Source organism: Chinchilla lanigera, unplaced genomic scaffold, assembly GCF_000276665.1.
Source record: "Chinchilla lanigera isolate Chin_1 unplaced genomic scaffold, ChiLan1.0 scaffold00001, whole genome shotgun sequence".
Taxonomy (NCBI): Eukaryota; Metazoa; Chordata; class Mammalia; order Rodentia; family Chinchillidae; genus Chinchilla; species Chinchilla lanigera.
Window position 1 is genome coordinate 26,229,671 of NW_004955402.1, and position 18,190 is coordinate 26,247,860.

Genomic DNA, 18,190 nt, shown 5'->3' on the forward strand with positions numbered 1-18,190 from the left:
TTGTGACTATGGCAGATATTTTCATTTGTTAATTCTTGTATGGCTTATTATTTTACTTATTTATCTAGAAGTTGCAACTGTAGCATGACTTTGAATTGATATATTGCTGGATTTTGTTGTTTTCTATCTTTTTTGTTAACATTTGAGGCAGAATTAATTTATAATAATCTGTTCTGATAATGTCAATTCACAGAATCTTTAGACATTAAACTGTTTTTTTTAGTTATTTTTATTCCAGTTCTTAATATTAGTGACTTGTTTACGTGTATATATAGTAATATGAGGTTTACATGTATATATGGCAATATTTGGTTTTATTGATATTATTCTCGATATCTGAATCTAGACCAATTTTGCAGTTGGTTCTGTTCAGAGCCAGAGTGATACTGACCCAACATTCCTTGTGTTCCCTTTGGGTATGCTAGCACAATATGCATTTCAAATTCTGTGTTTAGCATCGCAAAACCTTAGCACTGGTGTCATCCCCTTAGAGTTATTATTTCTTTTGTAAGATGTAATTCCTTCTTACTTCAAATCACTATCATTAATTTATGGAGTTAGATTTATTTTTTAATTTTTTAAATTCCTTCTTAGACACTCCATGTGCTTTTGTATGAGCTCAGCAGTGGTTTCCAAATTATGTTTGCAGAACTTTTTCTAGCATGTTCTAAAGTTTTTAGTCCTCCATATTTCTCCCATGTTCTTACACTGGTCTGTTCCTCCTCCCAGAAAAGACTGCCCCAGCCAAGCTTTACAGGAATAATAGTCTTTATCTCCTAGTTCCTTAAAGATCCTGAGTTGTTCTGTGTACATAACTAGCTATGAGTGGGGGAAAATATTGGTTTGTTTATTTTAAATGACTTCAGAAACAAAAGTAAACGTTCTGTGTCATAAGACTAAGATTCAAATTTTACCATTTTACTAAAATAAAAGATAAAATGTCTTTACATTTCTGATAGTTGACTACCCAGTTAAAGAGGCTTCTTTAGTAATTTGAAGGATGACCTAAACACTTCCTTTTATCACCATTTTAAGTGATTCTAATTCAAAGTGTGTCCTAAGATCACATTTTGAGAACCTCCAGGATATACTTTTATCTGTGTTCTCTTGTTGTCTCTGTGCCTAGACTGTCCTCCATTTCCTCCCCTTTCCTTTCTGTTTTCCCTAACTCATCACGTTTCATTTCTTATTGTTAATTGTACTTATGTGCCATCTCCCCTGTACCTCCTGGAAACATTCAATCATTTTCAGAAAGTGATATTAAAACCTATAGCACCTTATAGTTCCACTTCTTGGAAGAATTGTGTGCTTTACTTATGTTTATCATTTCAGTTCATTGCCAGGCCAAATATTCATAGATGGAGTGAATTTCCTTGTATTTAATTTTTTACACCTAGCATTTAGCACATTACATGACATATAGTAGGCATCTATTGAGTATGTTCTGATTGGCCGTACCTTTTCTGATACAAAACTAAAACACAGAGAATTCATTTCTACCTTTGAAAATCTATTTTTTCTGCCAGCAAGTTGATGCGATTTCAGTATCACAGGTGTAAGGTTAGAAAGCAGGTCCTAATCAAATACACTACATCTTTCTTTAGTCATCTTCTATACAATGAGGTTATTTGATTTCTTAAAAACCTGGAGCCCGATAGTAACTAAAGGTATAAAAATAGATGTTATGTAGAAGCCATTACTATGAAGAAAAAAGGACCACAGCGCAGAACTCAGCCAATTCTAAGCACACAGCAAGGGCATATGGGAATTTACACTCAAAAACCAGAATGAGGAAAATCACTAGACGGAAAATTAATAAAGGCAGACATCGGGATAGGAGGATTTTTGCCAACCTGATATACTTGAATTCTTGCTAAGGTGGGGCAGATATCAAAAGTGGAGTGTTTTAGCCAAATGAATTAGCTAAATTCTTGTTTACACTGGACTCAGCAGGCTAAAGATAGGGCACAAGAATGAAGTCTAATCAAAAAGAGCCTCAGAGCAGGCTCTCAAAGGTTTGGTCCAATAATTTTTGCCATCTTTACTGATTTCTTCATTTTTTTATGTAGCTGTCATACTCTAATAAGCATGTAAGAAAAAAGTTTATAGTTGAAACTATTCCATGGGAAAAAATAACTGTCCAGGTTGTGTCTGTGTGCTCCAAACACACTTCTAGAAGAACTATAACCAGAGGCTAATTTCCTATGTCAAAGGTGAATATTAGCTCTTTAATTAAAACACCGACAGTGTGTGCGGGATAGCTGAGGCACACTCTTTCATCTCTTTGCTGCTGCTGCATGTAGCAGCTTCCTTTGTGTAGAAGGATGAGTGTCTGACATCAAAGGATGAGAATTCAGTAGGACTTCAAAGGTGACGAGACAGATGGTACATGAGGAAGCATGGCCCAATGCCTATTCGCACATTAAAAGGTGTTTTTTTAAAATATGAACTCTGTTGACATTTACACATGATAATGAGTGTGGCATTTCATCTGCCCATGCTTCTTGTTGCAGTCCCACGCTAGTTAGCCTCTGAACACGGAAGAAGGCTGGGAGCCATTTTGAATAAATGAAAAGTAAGACAAAATGGCATTCAGCAGCCTTTGAACAAATATCAGGCTTCACCACTAATAGTTTCCTCTTGTCAATAAAATAGGCAATTTGGAAGTACGGGGGTCATAAGTAGCAATTCTGTTTAACTGATCAAATTCAATATCTCTTTATTGAACGTTTACTGTGGACACGGTGTTATACTAACTGTAATGAGAGATTTAATAGAACCATATTACATGATTCCTGCCTAAAGAAATCTATGTGGTATTTCAGAAACACATACCTGTTAAGCAGTTTGGGGAATAGACGATGTGCCAATGCATAGCATGTTTACTGAGATTTCACCAAGAGGAGGTCCATACAGGAAATAGTTTCAGAGCTTGTCTGGAGGAGGATCTTCAGCCAGAAATGTAGTAGCAGGCAGCTAATGAATTGCATTCTGTCATAGGCAGGAAAGAGTCAGGGAAAGGTACATAGAAAAGATCAGACAAGAAGGAAAAATAAAAGTAATAATACCTTACTTTTGTCCAAATCACAATAAAAGAGGACAATTTTAGGAATAATGAACTTTTAAAATTTATATGTTCCTGAAATCCAGCTGAAAAATTTAAAAGAAAATTGTGTGATCAATCTTACATGCCTATATTTATCTGAGTAACCAACTTGAAGATATCAATATATAATACAACAACAGTTGTTAATTTCCTAACAGTTGTTAATTTCCTGAATTTCTGTACTGCTTGTATTGTTTTGTGTTATTTTGTAAAGGTCTGTGTGTCAGTTAACATGTTTTCTTTCTTTTATCTTTTAAATAAACAGAAAAAGAAAGAAAACAAAGGAAAATACAACTTTGCTTTTAGCCTTCAGAAAATAAATAAACCCTCCAGTTATGCATTATGGAAGACCTAATGAGACTTTCAGGGAAAAGGATAACTGAATCCCCAGTTTGCAGTCATTTCCCTCCTGTTCTATCCACAAAAAACACAAGAATAGCAACACAAATTCTTCACTTTTTTAATCATGAAATGAAAAGATCATTCATGTCACAGAGTTTATGCATATGGGCTATTTAAATTGTTTTCAGTTGATGTAAAAAATATCATTCTTAATTCATTTGGCATTTCATTATTTTGATTCATCTAAATAAATGAATTCTGAAAGGTTACTGTGGAGATACCTATCAAGCATTTTATCCGGCAATGAACAGCAGAAAAAAATGGAGACTGTACACTGCGCACTCTTATCCAAATGTGTCATTAGACTGAGAACAAGTTGTTAATGTCGCCCTTAAAGGTGACCTTGTCAGAAAAAAATGCAGAGACTGCATCATAATCTTCAATTTGAGCTGTCTTCCAGCTTCCTCCTTACCCTTCTCTCAACATGCAAATACATCACTGCTCTTAGCTAAAGATAGAAAACAGTACCAAGTTTTCACAAGTTTTCCACAGATACAACTACAGTGGTAACCATGGCTATGAGGTAACATGATCTTAGGAAGAATGTTTTGCTCAATATCAAAATAAATAAATTTTCTGCAACTGTGGAAAACTCAGTAATTCACTAAGAGCCTCTCTTCATCCACAGAAGGTATATTCTAAGACCCCCATAAGATACCCAAAATCTATTATAGTAGCAAATACTACCTTTATTATATTTTTCCTATAAATACAGGCTTATGATAAGGATTGATTCATAAATTAGGCTACAGTTTAGAACTAATAACAAACAGGACAATGATAAAAAATACTCAATAAATTATAATAATGGGGCCTCCTTCTCTCTCAGAACATCTTACTACACTGTACTCAGCATTCTGTGAGGATGAGTGAGCACAAAATGCAGGATGAAATGAAATGATGTAAATGGTATAGGTATTGTAGTGAAGCATTTGGACAATAGGAAGGGTTATTTTAATACAATAATTTTATATTTCATACTCTACCTGCTATCTGAGACAACCACCACATGGTGGACATATTGGGATAAAAGGAAGATTCTTGACCTAGGTGGCATGGAATGAGATGACAGAACTCTTAACAATTAACCTGGTAACTACTTCCATTGTGCTATAGTTCTAAAAACTAATGTACATCTGAGTTGATCTTTAGACACTAGAATTTCTTAATGAATATTAGTAACAATTTCAAAAACATTGAGTGAGTACTCTGCAGAATTGGTCTGTGTTATAACCTTTGAATATATATTACATATTGTGGCCCCAAATTGTATGTCTAAAATGGTGTGGTCAAATTCAATCTCTTTAATTTTTCTACTATTTTCTAACTAGTAGTATATAGAATACTAAGGACTAAGCATAATCATTAAACAAATCTACATAAAATTTGTCTTTATCAGTTCTATAATATAATAATGAAGACATTTAACAGCTTTACCAAAACGTATTTAAGTAATATATTCCAATGATTGGAAAGCTGTCAATCCATTTCCATTCTTTTTTTTTTTTTTTTTTTTTTTTTTTTTTGGTTTTTCTCCAGTACCAGGAACCGAACTCACAACCTTGCGCTTGCCAGGCAGGCGTTTTTGCCGCTGAGCTAAATCCCCAGCCCCCATTTCCATTCTTACTAGATGAACATCTAAACTGCCTATGTCTTCCATATTCCCTTGCAGTTAGTTGGCTAACAGAATATAAGAGAAAGAAATGAAAGAAAGAAAGAAAGAAAGAAAGAAAGAAAGAAAGAAAAGAAAGAAAGAAAGGAAGGAAGGAAGGAAGGAAGGAAGGAAGGAAGGAAGGAAGGAAGGAAGGAAGGAAGGAAGAAAGGGAAAGCAGGAAAGATTCTAGGCCAGGCACAGTGAAAATTGCTCTTACATGATTGTGACTTTTAATATGTATCATGTTAATGGAGATGATAACAGCAATTTAAAAACTTATTAGTAAATGTTTTCAGTACATGATTTCATTCATCATGGAGAGTTGACATATATGCATAATACTTCTTAAGTCTTTTACTTCCCCTTGCTCAGCTTCCCATTTGTAAATGATCTTGCTCTCTGTTGATAACAGTAATTTTTTGAAGTCCTGTGTCATGGTATTAGCGTTTTAAACTGGAATGCACCTGAGAACCTATCACAGCCTGGGGAAAAGCCATCCCTAGCCAGGAACATCTACTTTGAATTACATATTCCTAAATTATAAAATTGTATTATGTGTTTGAATTAGTTTGGTACCAGAATAACCTAGTAACTACAGAAGTTTACACCTTCAAGTCGGGTGTTGTCATACAATAAAAATAAGGCCTAAAAATATGTAGGCTTTAACTTGCTGTTGAGCATTTGAGTAGCAGTTTGCAGTGAGAATATGTACCACAGGCTAGAAAGACAGGGACACATGCTGTGCAGTGGCATGGTATTTGGCAGAATTGTCTTTGCAAACTTGAGAAGAAGACAAAGTGTGCACTGACTCTGTATCTCTGGGGCAAGTGGTCAAAAGAGCAGAAGTTATGATGGCATGGCTATTAATCACTGTATTTAGGCAAATGTTATACAAAACTGATGAGACCAGCCAAAAAATAAAAAAGCACAATTTTGAAAAACAATTGGAAGTGAAAACATAAATCACAGTCATTTAAAATTTGTAAATACCACTACTTTTAGACTCCAGATAGAAAAGGAAGACTGAAATTCAGCATACTATGATAAAGATTTTCAATTAAAATAAATTACTCGATTGTGCATCAAAGACAAAAAAAAAATATTGCTTTATAATAAATCTTTTATTTCAGAGAGTCCATGTGACCATTAAACAGACACGGAGGAGTGGGTATAAGGAAACAAATAGGTGAATCCTCAGTGAGAAATAAATTATAGCAAAATATTGAGCGTAAGTACTTCTGAGACCTTGAATGATGCGCAGTTTTACTTTCTATGAGAGCTAAAATATTGTCCTGCCACAGTTTTATAATTGTAGGCAGAAAGCACAGAATTTCTTGGCCGGAAACAGACAAAAAAATATTTACTCACAAAAACAGCACTATGAAGAGCTGATTTTTTTTTTTACCAGTTCTTTATTTTTCAATTCTCAAAGGTCAATGCAAAGATATATGCATATCTGGCACATTGAACACTACAGGGACACTGAATTTTCAGAGTCCAAATATTTTATAATATGCAGCATGCATACCACATCTCTGGCTGAAAGAATGTACTGTGTTTATCTTAATGCTTTCAGTGAAACTGTTCTTAGCTCCAGAGTGACACTCTTTCTCTAACTTTCAATGCATTTTGCTGTATAAACATTCTTGTAAAGGTAGTTCAAGGGGCAGTCAGCCCACGTTTGTGGCTGTGAGACATTGAGAATTGTGAGAGCATCATGAAGAGGTATTTGACAACCTATAAAACCACATCAAACTCTGGACACATGTCGATTGGAAACCTGCTAATTTTTGGAGGGAATAATGTAAACAAACAAGTCATAATCTTGGATTGGAGATTTTTTTTTTTAAGATTTTGAGTCCTTAGGAAAAAGCAAAAATGAAACAAATAACAGCAACAACAAACCTCAGATAAAGCTGGTACAGTATGAAAACTGTGTCATTAAAGAAGATGTTTCACAAAATACTTTCTTGTAAAGCTATGTAAGTGAATAAAGATTTCCCAGAGTAGACATAAAGAGACCTAAAAAGAATTTAAAAATTCATCTCAGAAAACCAACTAAGCAATATCTATAATTTGAGTTATTTGTTTCAAATTTGATTGAAACTTAATAGTGACTATTTTTAATTAATATTACACTGTAAATTGAGTTTGGTGTAAAGAATTATAATCTGGATCACAGATTAAAATTAGGGAATCAAATAGAGTTTCTCTGAGGATTAGCCATAAACTGTAATGTGAAAGATGAGTGGCAGAGAGCAAGAAGAATGGAGGAAATAATAGTCAAGTGAATTAAATGAAATAAAATAGAAATAATAAAAATGTAAATGTATGGAAAAATAATTAAAGACTGAAAAACAAAAATATGTAAATATATATATAACTTGAGTCTACTAAAAAGAGAAAAGAGAAGAAAAAATAAAATAAAGATTTGAAAAATAATGGCAAGACTTTCTCAAGTATGTGAAAGTCATGAAGCTACAAATTCAAGGAGCTCAATTAACCTCCAGCAAAAGAAATGTAATGAACTACATGAAGTCACCTGATCATGAAAGTGTTCATATTATTCATTTGTTTGCTTCCTGGGAGCAAATCATGCATTTCTCAAAAGGACTTGTATATCTAAAACATAGAATTCTCTAAAACCTAAAAAACAAGTAAACAAATGAGTTGATACTCAGCACATTTAGAAAAAAAACTTTTTTCATCAAATAACTCTGTTCAACATAATTGATCATTAGGGAATTACAATTAATTAAGTGATGAACTAATACTACCCACCTGTTGCAATGCTTAAAATTGAGAACTGATTCTGGCAGTTTTTGATGAGGATGTGAAGTAATGGGACTCTCATACAGTGGGAAAGTAAAAGATGAAGCCACCATAGCCACTCTGAAAATGTTTCACAATTTCTGGAAAAAGGAAACATATATCTACCATATGATTCAGCTAGTCTATTCCTAGATATTGAGCTATGAAAATAAAAGGTGATACAAAAATCTTACATAAATTTATTGTAACTTTAGTTTAATATGCAAAATTAAAAAAAAAAAAGCACAAGTGTGTACCTGTAGATGCATAGATGAAGAAACTGTGGCACACCCTACGTAGGGATACTCTTCAGTAATAAAATTGAAGATGACTAGATTGAAATAGGGACTGGAGAAAGAAAATCATTGTATGCATTCAGGATTTAGGTGTTTAAAAGGCGGGAGATATAAACCAATTGTTTACAACAATAGTCAGTGGTACTCTAACATCTAGAGTGACAGAACAGCTGGTAGGGAGAGACTTCTGGTCCTGCTGTAGAGGAGAAAGACACTGGTGAAGTGTGCTCAAAAAGCTTCTCCACGTCACATCTGCTCTTATGTTGTTAGCCAAAGCAATTCACATGGCTAAATTTTACATCAAGGAGAAAGGTAACAGTAATCTCATAGGGTAGGGCATCAAAAGTTTAACAGTGCTGATGAATTAGAGGTATAGGTGAAGTTCATTACAGAACAAGTGTTTAATACTACTTTTACCTTCAAAGAAAAACTCATCTCATGGAAGAAATGAAAACACACGCATATATCATAGTATCAAACTTAAAACCAAGATTTATGACAGTCTCTACATCAGAATCACATATAGTCTTTTAACGTACTCCAAAGTCACGTTATATAGTCCCCTCAAAAAGAGTATCCATTGTTAGAATAGGAACATGACAACTGCAGTAAACACTCCTATCTGTACATGGAAGAGCAGAAAGCACATAGCTCTCCCTAGTGTACAGTATTCCCAAAATTCTATCAAGTAGAATGGAATCAACTCTCACCCGGGATTTGGGAGCATTCTTAAATAACCTAAAAATGGCTGTCAACATAGTGTTCTTTGGCAGTATGCCTCTATTGTTAGATATGAAGCTCATGTATCTTGCTTGTTATATATAAAAATGCAGCCCAATGAATATTTTCAGCCTCAAATAACCAGTATTATGTTACATGGTGAGTCTTTTCAAAATGTGTTCTGTTTAACTCCGGTTCTGGACAATTTCAATTATTTTTACATCCACAGTTCTTTTAGAGATACTTTTTTCTATTTTTATACTGAATCATGTTGTTTTTCAAAGGGTTGCTTAGCTTTTTTTTTTTTTCCTGTTGTGAAATTGACCCTTAATTGGAGTTTTCAGTATTATATGATCTTGATTTGTGAATGTGTTCTAGACCTTTTTTCTTCTCCCTATTTTTACTTTTTTTGTTTGATTTTAATTAAGTTATCTCCTTCTTATAGTCACTTTTCAAATGCTCCCCATAGCAATCCAATCATACTAAGAATTCTACTTCCAAGAATTAAGTTAGCTCAAGTCCAAGCTCATTTACAGCTCAGGACTATACCTCTCCTGATAGCAATTTATATAGCTCTAAGCATAGGCTGAGTTACAGTATGCTTTTGCAGTCAGCCATTCCTAAATGTTCTGGAGTCTACAGCAAGCATGGATTAATTCTTCCTTGGTTTATATGTGCACTGTGGGACCAAGTGGTTGTGTTTTTCAAGGTTTTCATTTGGTTGACTTAACTGTCTTCATCTATAGCATTGCTAGGTTTGTGAATAGGAAAAACAAAAGAATACCACTTGTTCTCGTTGTGTGTCTACATGTCCCCTCAAAGCCTCATATAGTCATAGGACTTTTCACAGGTGGCTAAATCTAGAGTTTGTGATTGAGTCATGATCCAAGGCTGGGATTAAGGGTGTGAGTGCTACACCTGATCTAGAGCTGGTAGCCTACAAATAATATAGGGGACAGAAAAAGGCTTGTGCCTGTGCTTTTCCATGTTGTATTTGCTACCTGTGGGCACCACAAACTTTCTCCTCTGCGACACCCCTCTGCCATGCCCCCTGCCTTGGAGCCAGCCATTTATGGACTGAAACTTCCACAACTTGTGAGCCAAAAAAATCTTTCCTCCTTTAACTTTGGGTGCCAGGTATTTTGTCTAATCAATGAGAAAAGTAACTAAGATACTCTCTACACAAAGCAGATTTTTAAGCTTCTAGAAAGAAATGCCACAGGCCGCTTTAATTTTCATTTCATTGGTCAGAAAGATTGCACAATTTAGGTGGACGTCAGTGAAAAAGAAAAATGTACTAATCCTCCAGGGAGGCGATCAAACCTTTTTAATTATTATGGAACCTACCACAGAACTTTATGGCAAAGAAGAGCATGACATAATTCTACAGACAGATTGTGAATCTAAGGTACATTAGAAAAGATGGAAAATGTGCAAAGGAGAATTCTTACACAAATGTACTTGTAAACTACAGAAGAACTTTAAAAATGCAAGTATTATGGTAGGCTTATTTGAGTGAGGGAGCTAGAAATATAAGAGAATTTGATTAGAAAAAGGATGATTAGCATATTTGGAGGGAATATTCTCTAATTAAATCAGTGTCATGATACCATTTTTCTTTGGTTTGGCATTCTAATATACAACTTGTCACTATCATAGAATTCTGGCACTTATAAAATGTCAATATGAGTGTAATTAGCACTCATTGGCATACTGTTCTGTTCCAGTAGTGGTTTTCATGAAATCATAGAGATCAATACAGATACAAAATATCTGTTTGAAAAAGATTGATGTATATTAATTGTAAAGGCTCCTAAAATTAGTATATTGATCAGATACAATTCTTTTTTTTTGTCTTTAATATAGATTTGGCCTCATGATTATGTTAATCCTACAGACATCTCCAAAATGTGCTCAGATGGAAAATTCTCCATATCCTTCTCATTCAATTGCCATTTTTAATGTAATAAAAGAAAATTATAAAGTTAATGAATCTAGAAGTCTCTGTTTACTAAAAACAGACTAACTTTAGAAATTACTTAAAAGAGGTTTAAAATCCAACAAAAAACACGTTTAGAGTAAATTTTACAGCATGAAAGAGGGAGAACTAGCCTAAAAAATTAATCCATCAATGTCACAAAAAAGTCACAAAGTAACTTTTTTTTTTTCCTGTAGGGAAAAGAATTGTGAGGGTGAGCAGAGTAAGTGAGAAGTTTCTGTTGGATGTTACAACTAAGAAAATTTCAGTCGTGCTACTTATTAGTTTACACTGTGGCGGTTCTGCTCCCACTTAGAAGGACACAGAACTTACTGTGTAGCACCCCAGAAACACAGGAACACACAGAAAAAGAGGCAGCCATCATCAAGTAAGTAAACAGTGAAACGAATTGCTGTTTGTCACCTTTCTAACTGTTCTGGTGACCCACAGTCCCCATCTACTCCTCGTGGTTTTGTGCACAATTCTTAATAGGGTAGAAAAGAAAAGAGCAATCCCTGCATCTTTTAAATGAGAAAGTCACCCTGCAAAGGTTGGTCCTTAAAAATAAAGAACTGTAACTCTGTCATCTTTATGTTCAAATTTCTTTTCCTCTGAGAAATAGAATACTCTTTTGAGTACAGTTTTCTTTCTCACTCCCCATCAACCAGTGAGGAAAGACAGATACTAACAAGTGGAATTAGACTGTCCTGCCTTCAGATCAAAAACTGGAGGTAAATCAATTTTTCAGCCAGTTTCTACCATTGGATAGAGAGGATATAGTTAGTGTAATTGTTAGTTAGATCCTAATTCAATGCAATTAGGAATCGGAATTACCAGCTTATCAGCTATAGAGTGTGAACATGATCTATGGATAATTTCAGTAATCTCGTCCTCATGTTATTGAATTTATATACTCTGGAGAAGGCGAGGACATCAGAAACTGCTGGCATATTTTCCTGTTACCATCAAAATAAAGAACTTTATAAGATTTATCATGAACAAAAACCTTTAACATCAACCACATCTATGTGAATGGTAATTATTGGAAAATCATAATGAAGTACTTAGGTGAAATGAATCTTTTATTTATTTATTTATTTATTTATTTATTTATTTATTTATTTATTTTTTTTTCCGGTACCTGAAATCAAACTCACGACCTCGCGCCTGCCAGGCAGGCGCCGTGCTGCTGAGCTAAATCCCCAGCCCCGGAATGAAATGAATCTTTATAGTTGCTTCTTTGTGTTAGTCACATCCTAGAGCCCTTCCCATAAGGTAATATCCCCGTGGATTTAGGGCAGTACAGTCTCAAATCTGCTTATATATCTGTATATGTGGATGAAATGCTTAGAAGAAATACACTGCATAGAAAGTGATATCTTTCACAAGCAGTCCTTTACATTCTACATTGCAGTCTTTTATAGTCTATGAAAACAGTAAGGTTTTTGTTTTCCTTTTGTAAAGCGTGTTTTGTTTTGCTTTGTATTTTTACTTAACTGTGAACTAATTAAAAAAAAAAAAAAACCTTTCCTCTTTTGTTGATCAATAGCTTTCTACGACATTTCAGACTTGGTTAAAGGCCAGTTTTTTTTTTTTTTTTTTTTTTTTTTTTTTTTTTGGTTTTTCTCCGGTACCGGAAACCGAACTCACGACCTTGCGCTTGCTAGGCAGGCGCTTTTGCCGCTGAGCTAAATCCCCAGCCCCTAAAGGCCAGTTTCATGAGAATGATTCCTGTTTATGCATAGAATATTTTGGTTTAAGCTAGAGAAATAGTCCACAAAATTAATGATGGTAACCTGTACTAATATTCTACACAAGACTCAGAACCTATTTAGACTACACTATGATCATATTAATTCGTCACAGGAATACAAAGAGAAGCCTAGTCAGCTGACACTATGATCACTTCCTAAGGTTAGCTTGACATTTTGCTTCAGATGGTATTTTTACCTTTTTCTTTATTTTTTTTCAATAACAGCTTTATTGAAGTAATATTTGCATACTACACAATTTACAAATTTAAAATATAAGATTTGGTAGATTTTAGCACTTTCACAGAGTTGCACAACACTGACTACAATAAAATGCAGGTCATTTTAATTATCCCAAAACTAAATTCTCTAGCCACTGTCACCTCTCAACCCCTCCATCCTTATTTCCAGGCAACCATTGAGCTACTCTCTATTTTCATAACTTTTCTTATCCACAGAAATCAACATTTTTACTTAATAATCAATTTAGTTGAATATATTTTGATTAGAAATTTAATCATTGTTTATTTAAATTACACCTAGTCAAATAAGTAGGTTTCATTGATAGTTGACCCAGACAAGATGGGACATTTTAAAAGGTTTGAAAATTGAAAAAAACTGAGATTTTATTGCAAAACATTTCTTCAGAGAGGCAGCTATGTGGTTGAGACTCCCATTTTTCATAGGAATAGAGTCAATACTACCAAATTCTCAGTAATAGGATATATGTTTTAGCATGCTTTGTTTTCTTGTATTGATTCTGTTTCTAAACTATAGGGAAGGGTTTGCATTAAGTAATTCATTTTCTCTGACTAAAGAACTTGTCTGGTTTGAGAATTATTCTGTCTTTGGGGAAAAGAAAGAACAATGAATGAGATCGTGCAGCAAGCCAACAAGTATTTGGCCTCATAGCAGATAATTGCTTATCAAATTTAAAAATGCTAAGAAAAAGAAATCTATTCAGCCATAAACCTATACCATTGCAATCAGTTTTAGTATGGTAATTCTCAATAATTTTTAGAGGTTATACCTGCTAAGAGAGAAAATTCAACTGATAATCTTTTTCTGATTCACAGAACATGTACATTTTTTTATTTTAAGATTTTCTTCCACAATTTCTCATTCAAAATACTATAGCAGGATACCACTAGTTTGAGATAAATATTTAATGAAAAACTAAAAACACCCCTGAAAGAGTTTCGCCAATCTTTCATAGTTCCCCTTCTTGAAGAAAGTACAGGTACCTGGTTGAGATTAAAAATATTTTGCTTAATATGTACTGTCCTCGTATGTTTATTGCAACTAAATATGATTTCATATGAAATTTAAGAATTTAAAAACTTGTGTTCAGTAGAAAGTCCTCTGAATTTAGGAATAGACGATTTACATTTGAAAGCATGTCTTCCAGCCTTTCACGTATTTGCTAATCTGATGTATGTCTTCAAATTCCTAATCTTCAAGTTAGTATCCTGGGATAAATTTATCTACACATTTTTTTTTTGCAAATGGCTTTTTATTTATCAGTATTACATATAAAACATACATGCTCACAAAATTTTTCTAGAACTCATGAAGTTATCAAGATCTAACTAGTACAGATTATAATCAAAATTGACACATTTTTACTATTTAGACGTATTCTCTCACTAGATTAACCAACTTTTCGTAGTTGCCTGATTACAGGAAATTCACCTTTAAGGGCAATAGAAACAGAGAGACCGAGAGAAAGAGAGAGAGATATTTAGAGCTATGGTTAATGTCTGTTGTCAATAAAATCTATTACAGTAACATACAGTGGGAAGTATTTTATTTTTTTTTAATTAGCTTATATTAATACAATTTTCATACCATACCCACAAAAACATAAAAATACATGACTACTCAAACATTACTTAAAATAAGTAGACTAATGACTTGCTTTAAAAATTGTTCTTTTTTCTAGTAATTCCAAATACTTGCTAGAACATTTGTTGTTAAAATATAAATACATACATAAATATTGAACCTGTTACCGTTTTTGAAAAATGTCAAATGGAGAAAATTAGATGCTTTTACTTTGCTTGGACATATTGCCAGGAATTGATCTACGAGCCAGGAAGCTTACATCTTAAAAGGAAAAAGATTATTAACTGGTTGTGTGCATACAAATATATATAAAGGCAGAATATCAATTTAGTGTAGTAACTAGCCAGAAAATCAAGATCAATAAAGAGAGATGCATTTATGTTTTTATTTCTTGTTAAAATTTTAATTAGGTAATTTTCAAATAAACATTAGAAGAATTGAATATACTGATATGTCACTCCTCCTTTATATAATAATGCTAGTAAATTAGTTTGTGATGGCTATATTTTGTGATTATATTAGTAGTAAATTTTTGAAACTCTTTTCTACAGCACAAAAATAGGATAAGAATTAAAAGAATTTATAGCATGTAAGCAACACATTTACATATATATTGCATACATGATTTTATACACACAGTCCTGAAGAACAAAGTTTTATGCATTGACATATGTCATCCATGCATTTTTAACTTGACATGGGAAAAGACTGGGCCAAAGCTTTCAGAAATCAAATGTGAACTCATTTTGAAATACCAGCAGTGTTTGAATTTTAAATTAACCTATTTACAATGAAACTATGCCTGCTGATTGCCATCATCTTCAGGAAAATTAACAGTAACGATCATTGGTGTCATAATGCAATTTCCCCGCAAAAATCACATAGGCTTCATTACTGTTTACATAAATTGTCATAAATACCAATTATGGCTGAACATAAAATGTAATGCTCTTTTTAAAAATCATAATCAGACAATTGTTCTCCTAATTCATATGCTAGGGCAATAAGGTTTTCATTCAACCTTTGTTGTGAAGGAAGTGTTTCAATTGTAGTTTTTGCTCTAAGTGCTGGTTGGCTTCTTGTCAAATCACTCACTCTCCATTTGGATCATGTAATCTTTGTCCCTGTGCAGAGTGTCCTCTAACAAACTGGGAAGAACATGGCGTTGTGCTAATGGCAAAAGAGGGAGATATACACTGAAAGTGTCCTCTAGACATCAGCTGAGAGGTGGCTTCCGGTGGGATTTATAACAACATTTGGTGTAATTACGTCGATGCCACCATAAAGGAATAATGCAATAACAGACCTGTTAGAGAAGCACATTAGCAGCACCAATTCCAGCTTCCCCCACAGGTCAGCAGAACAAATAGTCAGTAAAGGCAATGCCCTGTTAAATGGCTAATTTTCAAAACAAATAAGAGTTAAGGTGCTGGCAGGGGAGAGGAGGAACAGACCAGAATGAAGAAATTCAGCATTACTATCAGTTTGGTTTCTAAGACGAAGATAAAATCAGCTAAAAGGTTATTCAGACAGAAAGTCAGAGCAGAGGACAATACTCTCTGAGAACAAAAGCTCTGTCTTTGCTTCATACAATATGACAAAGCAAAGCTAAGGATCACACTGTTTTGATTCCATTTTATCTGCACACAAAATTCTCTACTCTTTCCTTTTTTTTCTTGACTTACTTCTAAAACGTAAATATAAAATCTGCATAAATTTCTCACCCTCTGCTGATTCAAAACATTCCTTAAAAATCAGCATCAGAATAAAAAACATTAGCCCACTTTTTGCAACTTACTCTCCAAGTGTTGGTGACTTCACGCAATTACAAGAAGCTACCCAGGTCTGATCTCCTGTGTCCCCTCTCACACCTCAGAATTGGATACAGTGCTCTCTGCTCTCTTAGTGCACCCTGGCATTTTCTTCTACTTCTACCTGGTTCTATCTAGTTGATTAAAACAGGCTGTAGTGATATGGCTAGCTAAATTTAATGAAGCAAAATTAAGATTCTTGATCTAAGAAGAAAATAATAAATAAAACTAGCAGGGATTTCATCTATGTGAAAATTCAAAATCAAGTGAAGAGAAATTTAGTGAAATTAGCTGATCTTTCCTTGTCTAAACCTGGGTAATGCTAAAGGTAAACAAACCACATTAGCAGGAAGGAGAAAATGGGCCTTTTACTTTTTTTCATCGTTCATGATCTCATGCATTATCAGTGACAGGGTGGGACAATTTAATAGGATGTGATCATCATTAAAAGGCCTATATCTATCTGATGGCAATGCACTGAACTCCCAGAAGAAAGTAAGAAAAAACAGAGTGAATAAGATTTTTACAAACTACTTAATGAAACATTACAGTTGCATCTTTTCTTGATGTTGCTCATTTAAAAGATGTTATGTTGGACAAACTGTTCTAAACATACCCAGACTTTACCAGGGGCATACGCATGTTGAGAAATCTCTACTGTGTTCTGACTTTGTTTCATAATTTCTAATTATGTTCTACAACACAAAATTAAATATTTCTATCTCCATTGTGTCTACTTATTCATGAGCTGGGCATTAATCGTAAAACAATGTATCTTGTTGTTTATTTATACCAGATGTGAGTATTTATGTTGTTCTGTTCAGAGTTCTCAGCTAGGTCTTTATTTGTATACTGAGCTGTCTGGTTTTGCATGAAAATAGTTTCTGGGCTCTGGAGTTCATCACCGCCACCGCTGTGTTTTAAAAAAAATAACACCGTTTTTTAAGAGAGAATTTATGAATCACTAAGAGATATCTGCTTGGGTTTCCTTGGTCTCTCACCAGCAGGGCAGTCAAAATATGTTTTTGGGGGGCCAAGAAAATTCAATTTGGGATTTGCTTTAGAGTTTACAATGCTAGTTTCTTGAAAACAAAATCTGTCTGTGCCATAGAGAGCTTTGCTTCTGAAATACATTTGCATAGTGATAATTTTCTACTTATTTATTGACTTTTAAAAATCTGAGTTTGTTTAGGGAGGATAGGATGCTAGTATATCTTCCTTTATTTGTTGCCATACCTCTAATTCACTCTATGAACATAAGAAACCCTAAGGGTATATTTTTAAAAGGAATGTTTTTATTAGCATTATTGTCAACACAGTAAACCTAACTTTGGGATAAAAGTTCATTCCTGTGCTGTCTCTTTTTGTCCTAATTCCTCTCCTTTGTGCAACTAATTTTATCAATTTATTTAAAAATATTTCAGATCTGTAAAAATGTATATATGTTTTTCTTCCTGCTCTTAACTCTAATTTCAGCATGAGTACTGTCTTGTAATTTATTATTTTTTCCATTTACCATATGATCTTGGGAATTAATTCATCCCAATATATAAAGGACATTCTCATTAGTTTTGCACTGATATGGTCGTCTACTTTACTAATTTATATAAAGTACTTAATAAGAAACAATGTTTTATTCCTCAGCATACATTATCTTTTTCATTGGTTACATTGTCATTGCTGGGACAAACTACCCAACACTGCAATGTAAAGGTTTGTTTGATTCATGGTTTCAGGAAAAACATGGAGGGAGGGCAGGGGGAACAAAGTTGCGCACATCATAGAGACTGGGAAACAGTAGGTTGGTAAGGATGCA